The 8,880-nt window shown below is 53.8% G+C and overlaps 1 protein-coding gene across 7 annotated transcripts in view; it reads right to left on the reverse strand.

Annotated features, from left to right (window-relative positions):
- ARHGEF28 (Rho guanine nucleotide exchange factor 28) overlaps nt 1-7,449 on the reverse strand; it is a 300,222-nt gene extending 292,773 nt beyond the window's left edge. For 2 of the 7 annotated variants that reach the window (XM_072745372.1, XM_072745371.1), the window contains exon 1: nt 7,168-7,443. The gene's annotated coding sequence lies outside the window, so the exon portion shown is untranslated. Of the gene's footprint in view, nt 1-6,248; nt 6,347-7,167 lie in introns of those variants that run through there. The other 5 variants (XM_072745377.1, XM_072745375.1, XM_072745376.1 and 2 more) reach the window with 4 other exon arrangements.
- Between the last annotated feature and the right edge of the window lie 1,431 nt (nt 7,450-8,880).

The raw sequence follows: 8,880 nt of genomic DNA on the forward strand, positions 1-8,880 counted from the left end.
CACACACGAGCTCGGAAGGAAGCTAGAGACTCAACACCGGAACTGAGGCCCTAAAACTCAGACAAGAAAACATAGGGAAAAGCTCCGTGACGCTGATGTAGCGTCCGAATGAATGGTTTTCTCGGTCAGCTTTGGCGGGGTCCAGGGCCGAGCACCAAGGAAGGATTCTCGAGACGTCCCTGGTGCCAAACGGTGGTTTTGTTCAAGGTCAGGGACAGACTTTGGGCTGGCAGAGCGGCTGCCTCTGCCCCCCCCCCACCATGGCCAGGAGCACGTGATCAACTATGGGGAGGGGAGAAGTCAAGATGAGGGAAGTTCCAAAAGGAATTTTTTTTAAGATTTTATTTATTTATTCATGAGAGACACAGAGAGAGAGAGAGGGAGAGACACAGGCAGAGGGAGAAGCAGGCTCCATGCAGGGAGCCCAATGTGGGACTCGATCCCGGGACCCCAGGGTCACACCCTGGGCCCAAGGCAGTTGCTAAACCGCTGAGCCCCCCAGGTGCCCCCAAAAGGAATTTCTTACGCTGAAGAAGACTCACAGGATACAAGAGGCCGTGCTATTGTCTAACTAAGGTGCTTTTCCCCACAGCAAGGAGTTAACATTAGGACACTAAGGAGCTTCGAGGAGGACCATTTGTCAATGGGCTGCAGGTTATAAGGACAATTAATTTTATCTATGTTTCATTCTGCCTTTATCTCCTACATCAACATCAGGACTGTTGGATAAGACACCAAAAGCATAAGCAGCAAAAGCTAACAAATGGAAATAGATCAAACCCCAAAGCTTTTGCACAACAAAATAAATAAACAAATAAATAAGAATAAGAGAAATCTCTGCAAATGATCTAACAAGAGCTTAATAGCCAAAAGTATCTGGAGAACTTATACAACTCAAGCACACGAACAAAAATAATCCAGTTAAAAAATGTGCAGGGGGCAGCTGGGCGGCTCAGTGGGTTAAGTGTCTGCCTTCAGCTCAGGTCATGAATCCAGGGTCCTGGGATGGAGCTCCCTATCGGGCTCCCTGGAGCCTACTTTCCCTCTCTCCGCCCCTCCCTCTGCTTATGCTCTCTTGCTCTCTAATAAAAATTAAAAAATAAAAATTAAAATGTTTAATGTGTAGAGGATCTGAACAGACATTTTCCAAACACATACAGATGGCCAACAAGTATATGACCTGGTGCTCTGCACCACTTAGCAGGGAAAGGCAAGTCCAAACCATAATGAAGGGCACCTGGGTGGCTCAGTCGGTTAATTGTCCACCTTTGGCTTAGGTCATGATCTTAGGGTCCTTGAAGTAACAGAATGGGATGGTGGTTGCTAGGGAAAACGAGGAAATGTTAAGATGGCAAAGTTTTTACCTTTTGACCTGTAAGAGTAAGTTCTGCGGATCTAATACCCCTCATGTTGACCGTGGTTAATACAGCATTGAGTAAAGCTCCTGAGAGCAGACCTCAAGCGTCCGTACCGTACCACATACACAAAGAACTTCACTGCAGGACATAAAGATTCGCTGTCTTGACCTTGGTAATCATTCCCCAACATACGTAGCATGTCGTACACTCCAAATACAGATGCTTATATTTGTCAATCAAGTTGAGAGGGGAAAAGAGATAGGTTGGGGTGTCCTTATAGTATCAGCTCCCCAGCACATCAAGTATTCAAGAGTAGCATTCAAGCGGTCAAATACTCCCAAGTAGCTACATGGAGGGGCTGTGCATCTGCTAGAGGCTAACGGGAAAGTTTCAGGTTTCTCTCAATCCTAAAGCTCGGACTTTCCTCAACAATTGCACTCACTTACCCAGACAGAACATACAATTTCTGAAGGGGCCTGTGGAGCTGCCCCTTTACATCTGAGAAGGGCTAGTCCTCTAACCTCCTGGGCAACCTTCACCTTTCTTCCCCTGTAAACCAGTATTTCCCAATGCAACCCACACCTGCTGCACAGAAAAACACGGACAGTGGCCTTTACAGAAAGGCCGTGAACCAAAAGGACTTGCTGACATGTCTGCAAAACTACCAACAGGAGCTTATTCTGATCTGAGCTCCCTGCAAAGTGGCCTAAATCAGGATTTCTGCTTTCAATGAGCTGACAGGTTGGAAAGTCAAGACTGACACGTGGGAGCCCATAATGAAATCAGGGAAGGTGATCAACATTGAATAAACCAGAGGGACCGGCAATATGTTAAAGAGCTCGGGAGGGAAAGAGCTTAGTGGTATTAAGACGGTCAAAGGTTCCAGAAGTATGCTTGAGCTTGCTTTGAGGATGGCACTAGGTTTTCGGTAGAAAGGAGAGACCCAACGTGAGGTCAGAGACGTTAGCAAGTTGTACGGGCTAACTCCGTCCCTGATTCCCAGTCCAGGCCACGTCCACGCTGACCTCTCATTGCCCTCTGAAACCTGGAAAACCTGGTAAAGCTAAAACTCTACTTGACTATTTTCTGTTTGTCATAAATATAACTACTAACGTTTTCTAGCACTCAGTCTCCACCAGGTGCTTCTAGAAGGGCCTTCTGTAAATTACCCCAATGAATCTTCAAAACCACCCAACGGGGCAGGTTATAATGATTATCCCCATTTTAACAAAGGGAAACTTGAGGGAGAAAGAGGTCACAGAGCAGGGACAGGGCCAGGCTGTCTAACTAGACAGTCTGGCCCCAGAGCCTCCACTGTTACTTACTTTGTTATAAGTTTTAGGGAATTTCTTTAAGTTACCAAGTGTTGGGGGGTAAGAAGCACATGCTAGCCTTAAGCCACAAATGGCATAACTTGTGTTTGCCAACAAACCTAGGAACTAAACCATGAATTCATTAACAGGCAATTGATCTCTTGATTAACATGTTACGGGAAGGTCTGTATATTTCAATAGTTAACATTTTAAGTATTTTTCAAGGGTGAAACGGTCACGTGTACACCTCTCAAACAAAGCCTGCCACTTGAAATAGGCTGGTTCAGTCAGTCTCTTCTGGACACGCTACCAAGGAAAGCAAACATGTCCTGCCGGTCTCCACCTTGCTGGCCCTCCCTCATAGATACAAGGTTTTCTTTTAAAGAAACTTTCTCATTAACTTCTTATACAAATGAAACCTCAAATTAAGGGGAAAAAATAAGGATAAATCACCTCTGAAGAAAAAAAAAAAAAGCCCATCTGGTAAATGGATTCAAAATGAAGATCACTGGAACAAATGCCCAATATTCAATTACGTGACGTTTTTTGCTTTCCCTCATTTAAAAAATTATGTCAAATCTCATTATCTTGGTTATCCAGGAGAAGTAGTCCAGGAGCAGTAATGGTAGAAATAAGCAAATTACTACTGTGCCAAGATCAAATTAAGGAAAAAAATTACAGTTGATTAAGATGCACGATCATACAAAGGTACCTGGCGTTTTACCAGTCAAATGTCTAAGTGTCAAGTGTGCAAAAGCCCACAAAATGCAACACATCCCGGGACGCCTGGATGGCTCAGTCCGCTGAGCCTCCCACTCTGGATGTCAGCTCAGGTCACGATCCCAGAGTCATGGGATCAAGGCCTTGTGAGGGCTCTGCACTCAGTGGAGAACCTACTTGGGATTCTCTCTCCTCTCTCCCTCAGCCCCTCCACAGGCATGTGCATGCTCTTTCTCAAATAAATCTAAAAACAACAACAACAACAAAAAAAGCAACAGATCCTGAAAACTCTAAAACCAGAAAAGTACTGCCTGAGACCGGAAATCAACTGAAATTTAGAACCCAAAATAGGAATCACCCAACCTGACCCATCTCTTTGTGGCAAAGTCACATGAAAGAATTATCCTATAGCTTCTCTGTTCTACTAAAGCAATCTACGTTCAGATTCAATTAGACAAAACCTACGGCAACTAGATCTATCATATCTTATCAGTAAATCAAAGCATAATAAAATTACAGTCAGCCTAGGAGTCTGGGCTCTACCATCATCTACCAGACTTATTTGGCAGTACCATCCTAGCCAAGCCCCAACCGTAGAGGGTTTTCCAATATTCATAGCATCCATTTTTCTGGGGAGTCTACTTGGTCATAGACTCTGGCGAGGCTTTAAGTTAGAGCTTAGGTATCAATACAGTACTTACTTTTGAGCATAATGCCTAATATAAGTATTGTATTCCACTTCAATACCTATTGAGAGTACTTTTCCTTTTCCCATATGGCACATACTAAAGGCCACGTATCAGAGCTCACCTGCAATTTCTGCCTAATTTTGTCTTAGCCACCGAAGAACTTTCTTATAAAAGTACAATGAGAAAATATTCTAAACTCTTCTTGCAGTACTTACATGATAAAAAAAAAAAAAAAAAAAAGGGGGCGTGAACTCCAGATGAGGCCCCTGATGACATTTCATCAAGCCACGGTTACCATTTTTCCCCTTTAAGTGTTTCTAGATTTCTTAAAGGGCAGGACAGGTGCTTCAAAGGAACGTCTAATGACACCTGTTACATAACCTCTTCTTGGAGAGGTTATATGGTTGTGACAAGGAAGAAACAGTCCAAAGCAGAACAAACACTAATTCTCTATCCTCCATCCTACTATTAGCCAGGACTAGTCACCTGTGTGCCTCAGTTTCTCTAACCACTAAATGTGAGGTCTGATGTGATCCAAATTCCTAAAGTTAAATGGGCATAATAATCCCACAGAAGATTCACGGCAGGGCTCATAGTGTTGAGATTCTATGTTGTAGAAAAAAGCTCCAAAGGTTTTTGCGGGATTCATTTCCTGCCCTCCACGTACTCCACAGGGCCTAGCTCCGCCATTCACCAAGAGGCGGCAAATACAGAGATGTTTTAAGGACATACCTGTAAAATCCAGGACGTATGTAAAAACCTCTCCTCTTACTCTGCTTGGACTGTCATGTGCAAAGGACAACCCAGATCACCTAGTAGGACAGGTGTCTTTTTGCTGTGGAATCGGGATTCCACTTTCCCTGACAGCTTAGGGCCCAAGAACAGAGCACGGGGAGCTTCAGAAAACTAGAAACCCCACAGGGCCATAAATGATGAGGGTCTGGTTGTTTTTTTTTTTTTTCGTTTCTCCCACGAGTGGCGGGCCCGATGGTGAACCTGTGAGATTCCGGGTCTGCAGAGGTGGGTCCAGACCCAGGCAGGATCCCGGAGGCCGCACACACGCGGGGCCGCGACCTGTCCCAGGAGGCAGGGGGCCCCCCTAGGGATCCAGCCGGCCAGGACCCCAGAGCCGGGTCTGGGAGGTCGCCTGGACACCGCCTTCCACAGCCCTGTGGCGAAGACCAAGGCCCTGTGGCCCCCGCGGCGCCAGCATGTTAGGGCTCTGTCTGGCCGTCACCCCCCAGGCACCCGCGGGGATGAGCCGGCGCGCCCCCCCCCCACCCCAGCCACGGAGCTGCGGGCGCCTCCGGGAGCAGCGGAGGCCTCCCCGCCAAGGGAGCGCGCTCGGACCGCCAGCCTGCGCCCCCTCGGCTCCGGGTCGGCTCCCCGCTCCCCCCGCCCCGCCCCCAGGACCCCCGCCCCCCGCGCGCCGCCCTGCGGGAACTTCCCTCCGCCCCGGGGGCCTGCAGCGGGGTTGGGTGGGCGTGGGGGGGGCACGGGAGGCACTAGGGGAGGGGCGAGGGGGGGCCCGAGGGGGCCGGGCGAGGGGGGCGGGGGGGCGCGGGGAGGGGAAGGGCAGTACGGGAGGGGGCACGGGGGGCACTAGGGGAGGGGCGAGGGGGGCCCGAGGGGGGCGGGGCGAGGGGGGCGGGGGTCGCGGGGAGGGGAAGGGCAGTACGGGAGGGGGCACGGGGGGCCGAGGGGGCCGGGCGAGGGGGGCGGGGGGGCGCGGGGAGGGGAAGGGCAGTACGGGAGGGGGCACGGGGGGCACTAGGGGAGGGGCGAGGGGGGCCCGAGGGGGGCGGGGCGAGGGGGGCGGGGGGACGCGGGGAGGGGAAGGGCAGTACGGGAGGGGGCACGGGGGGCACTAGGGGAGGGGAGAGGGGGGCACGGGAGGGCCGGGCGAGGGGGGCGGGGGGGGCGCGGGGGAGGGCACCGGGGAGCCGCCACCTCCGTGCGCCCCCGGCTGCCCCCAGGCTCCGCAGCTGCCGCCATCCCCGGGGGCCCCGTCCCGCCCCCGCCCCGCGCCCCGGAGCCCGCAGCGGCCCCCGCCCCGACCCCCGCTGTCCCCGCGCCCCCCCCGCCCCCGGAGAGCGTGTTCCCGGGAACAAACTTTCCTGCCCTGGGCCACCGAGAGACGCGGGGTCGGCACCCCGAGGAGCACGCACCTGGCGCCGGGCCCGCCGCCTCGCCCCGGAGAGCCGCCGCGCCCGCCCCGCGCAGCCCCGCGCCGGGAAGGTCTCCCGGAGCCGCAGACGCCGGCGGGGGCGGGCGGGGAGGGGGCGGGGCTGGGGAGGAGGGGGAGGGGCCGGGGGAGGGGCCGGGGAGGAGGGGGCGGGGCCGGGGCGGACCGGGGAGGAGGGGGAGGGGCTGGAGGGGAGGGGAGGGGCGGGGCCGAGGAGGAGGGGCGGGGTCAGGGCGGAGGGGGGGCGGGGGCGGAGCAGGTGCTTGTGCCTGCACCCGCAGCTCCGCCCCCCCGCCCCGCACCCCCCTCCCGCACCCCTTCCCGCACCCCCTTCGCCCGCCCCCCTGCCCCGCCCCCCCCGCCCCAGGACGCAACCCGAAGCCGCCCCGCCAGCCCCTCCCGGCCCGGGGCGCCGACGAGGTCGGTCGGGGGGCGAAGCGGTGGGGCCGAGCGCGCAGCCGACGCCCCATCCCCGATACAGCGCGGCCCGAGGCCCCCGACCAGGCGCCCCCCGCACCCTGGGGGGTCGCGCGCCTCCAGCTGTGCGAGCTCCCGCGGAGAGTCACCGGGACCCAGGAGCCTTCATGGAAACCATCACCGTCTTCACAGTGAAACGGGGGGAGGGGGGGATGGGTGGAGGATGCGGGGTGGGGGGGGATGGGTGGTCCGGGGGGGCTGCTGGGTGCGGGGGAATGGGTGATGGGGGGAGGAAGCGGGGCTGGGGGGATGCGGGGTGCGGGGGCAGATCCGGTGTTCAGATCCAGGTCCGGGGGCATGGGGGTGCGGGGGTATGCGGGGCTGGGGGGGATGCGGGGCTGGGGGGGATGCGGGGTGCGGGGGCAGATCCGGGGTCCTGGGGGATGGGGGGTGCGGGGGGATGCAGGGCTGGAGGGCTCCCTTACCGGCTCGCGCGCCGTCCCTGCTCAGCTGAGCCTCCCCCAGCACAGCGGCTTCTCCAGCAGCCCGGCCTCCCAAAGCAAACTTGAGACCAACTTTAAAGGCAAAATTCCCAAATCGCCTTTCCTTGGGAGCCCCCCTCAACGACGGGCTGTGCCAAGGCCCCGGCACCGGGTGGCCCCAAGATTCTGGCGCCCAAGACCCCGGGCAGGGAGGAGCACCCCACCTGCCTGCGTCCCGGCCACCTGCGCCTCTTCTGAGCCTCGCCAGGCGTCGCCCGCTTTGCCGCTGGAAGGTAGCAAAACACCCAGGTCCTGCCCTGAAGGCCTCCCTGGGGTCCGCCTTCCTAACTGGGCCGCGCCCCTAACCCCAGCTGCAGCCCCAGGTGATTCTGTTTCACGTGGGGGTGAACCCAAGGCTTGGCCTCAGGCCCTGCCTTTAAAAAAAAGAAAAAGAAAAAGAAAAAAGAAAGTTCTTGCCCAGGCCAAGACTTCAAGGTATTCCAGATAACAACAGTAATATTCTTCTGAAAAACAACAAAAAATTCCAACTGTAAAAATGGTTCCCAAGTTCTGATAAGCAAAAAACGGTGTTAGTAGCCTTTGGTATTAATAGTCTTTTGACACCACTAGGATGGAATCACCGTGTGTTTTTCTTTCTCTTTCCTTTTTTTCATTAATTGTCAGACAAGAAGCGAGAAAAAAGTAAGAAAGTGTGGGAGGAGGAACAAGTATGGCAGGAGGTCACCTAAAACTCCTTCCCTGCTAAAAAGAAACCAGCACAACCCGGAATGGTGGAACCTTTCCCAGCTGAGGACGGATAATCAGGCTATCTGCAGCTTTCTGGCCCTCTGGCAAGCTCTGAGCATGATCAATATTTAAATAAGTACTTGGCTTTCAACTTCCCTCGGTTCAAATATTAAGCAAAGTGGATGCGAGCAACCTTAAAAGAAGCCGGTGAATATATGAGGCAGGAAGCTGTCGGGTGTGTCAATGACCCTTTGCGTCTGATTGACTCTGCTCCTCTAGGTACGGGTTACTCTGGACACTCGGCGCTAAACTTGGCGAAGACCCCATCTGTTTAGACTTCAAAGCCTGCATAGGGTCAGTCCCCAGACGGGGACGTTCGCCCAAGAAACCCGGTGGGTAAATCCGTTGGGAAAATTCTAGCTTCCTGTGAGTAGGATGCCAGCGTCCCAGCTCAGTTCTGTCTTTTCCAGTTAATCACCCTTACAGACCTCCTCCATAAACCCCTCTTCGTTGTCCTGGTTTCTGCCGGCCTCTGGACTTGGACGGAGCTTAATGACCTTACCACAATTAAGCATGTGATTATAGTCACTGTCATATGTCAGACTGTTACAGGTTCTCGACCTCTCTTGTCTCAAGTACAAAGACTGTTTCTTATCCCCGTCACCTCCACAGTCCTAACTAGGGCGCCTGTGGAGTCTTTAATACCTGTATTGAGACTCTAGCTCCGGAGTATTTAAAATTGGGTTTTGTACATGGGAGACTCCTAACTCCGGGAAATGAACAAGGGGTAGTGGAAAGGGAGGTGGGCGGGGGGTTGGGGTAACGGAGGGGGACACCTGGTGGGATGAGCATTGGGTGTTATGCTATATATTGGCAAATTGAACGCCAATAAAAATTTAATTAAAAATAAATAAATAAAATGAAATTGGGTTTTGTAAGTGAACTATTCCATCAGTTATGTAGGAAGGA

The sequence above is a fragment of the Vulpes vulpes genome, unplaced genomic scaffold (genome assembly GCF_048418805.1).
Source record: "Vulpes vulpes isolate BD-2025 unplaced genomic scaffold, VulVul3 u000000652, whole genome shotgun sequence".
Classification (NCBI taxonomy): Eukaryota; Metazoa; Chordata; class Mammalia; order Carnivora; family Canidae; genus Vulpes; species Vulpes vulpes.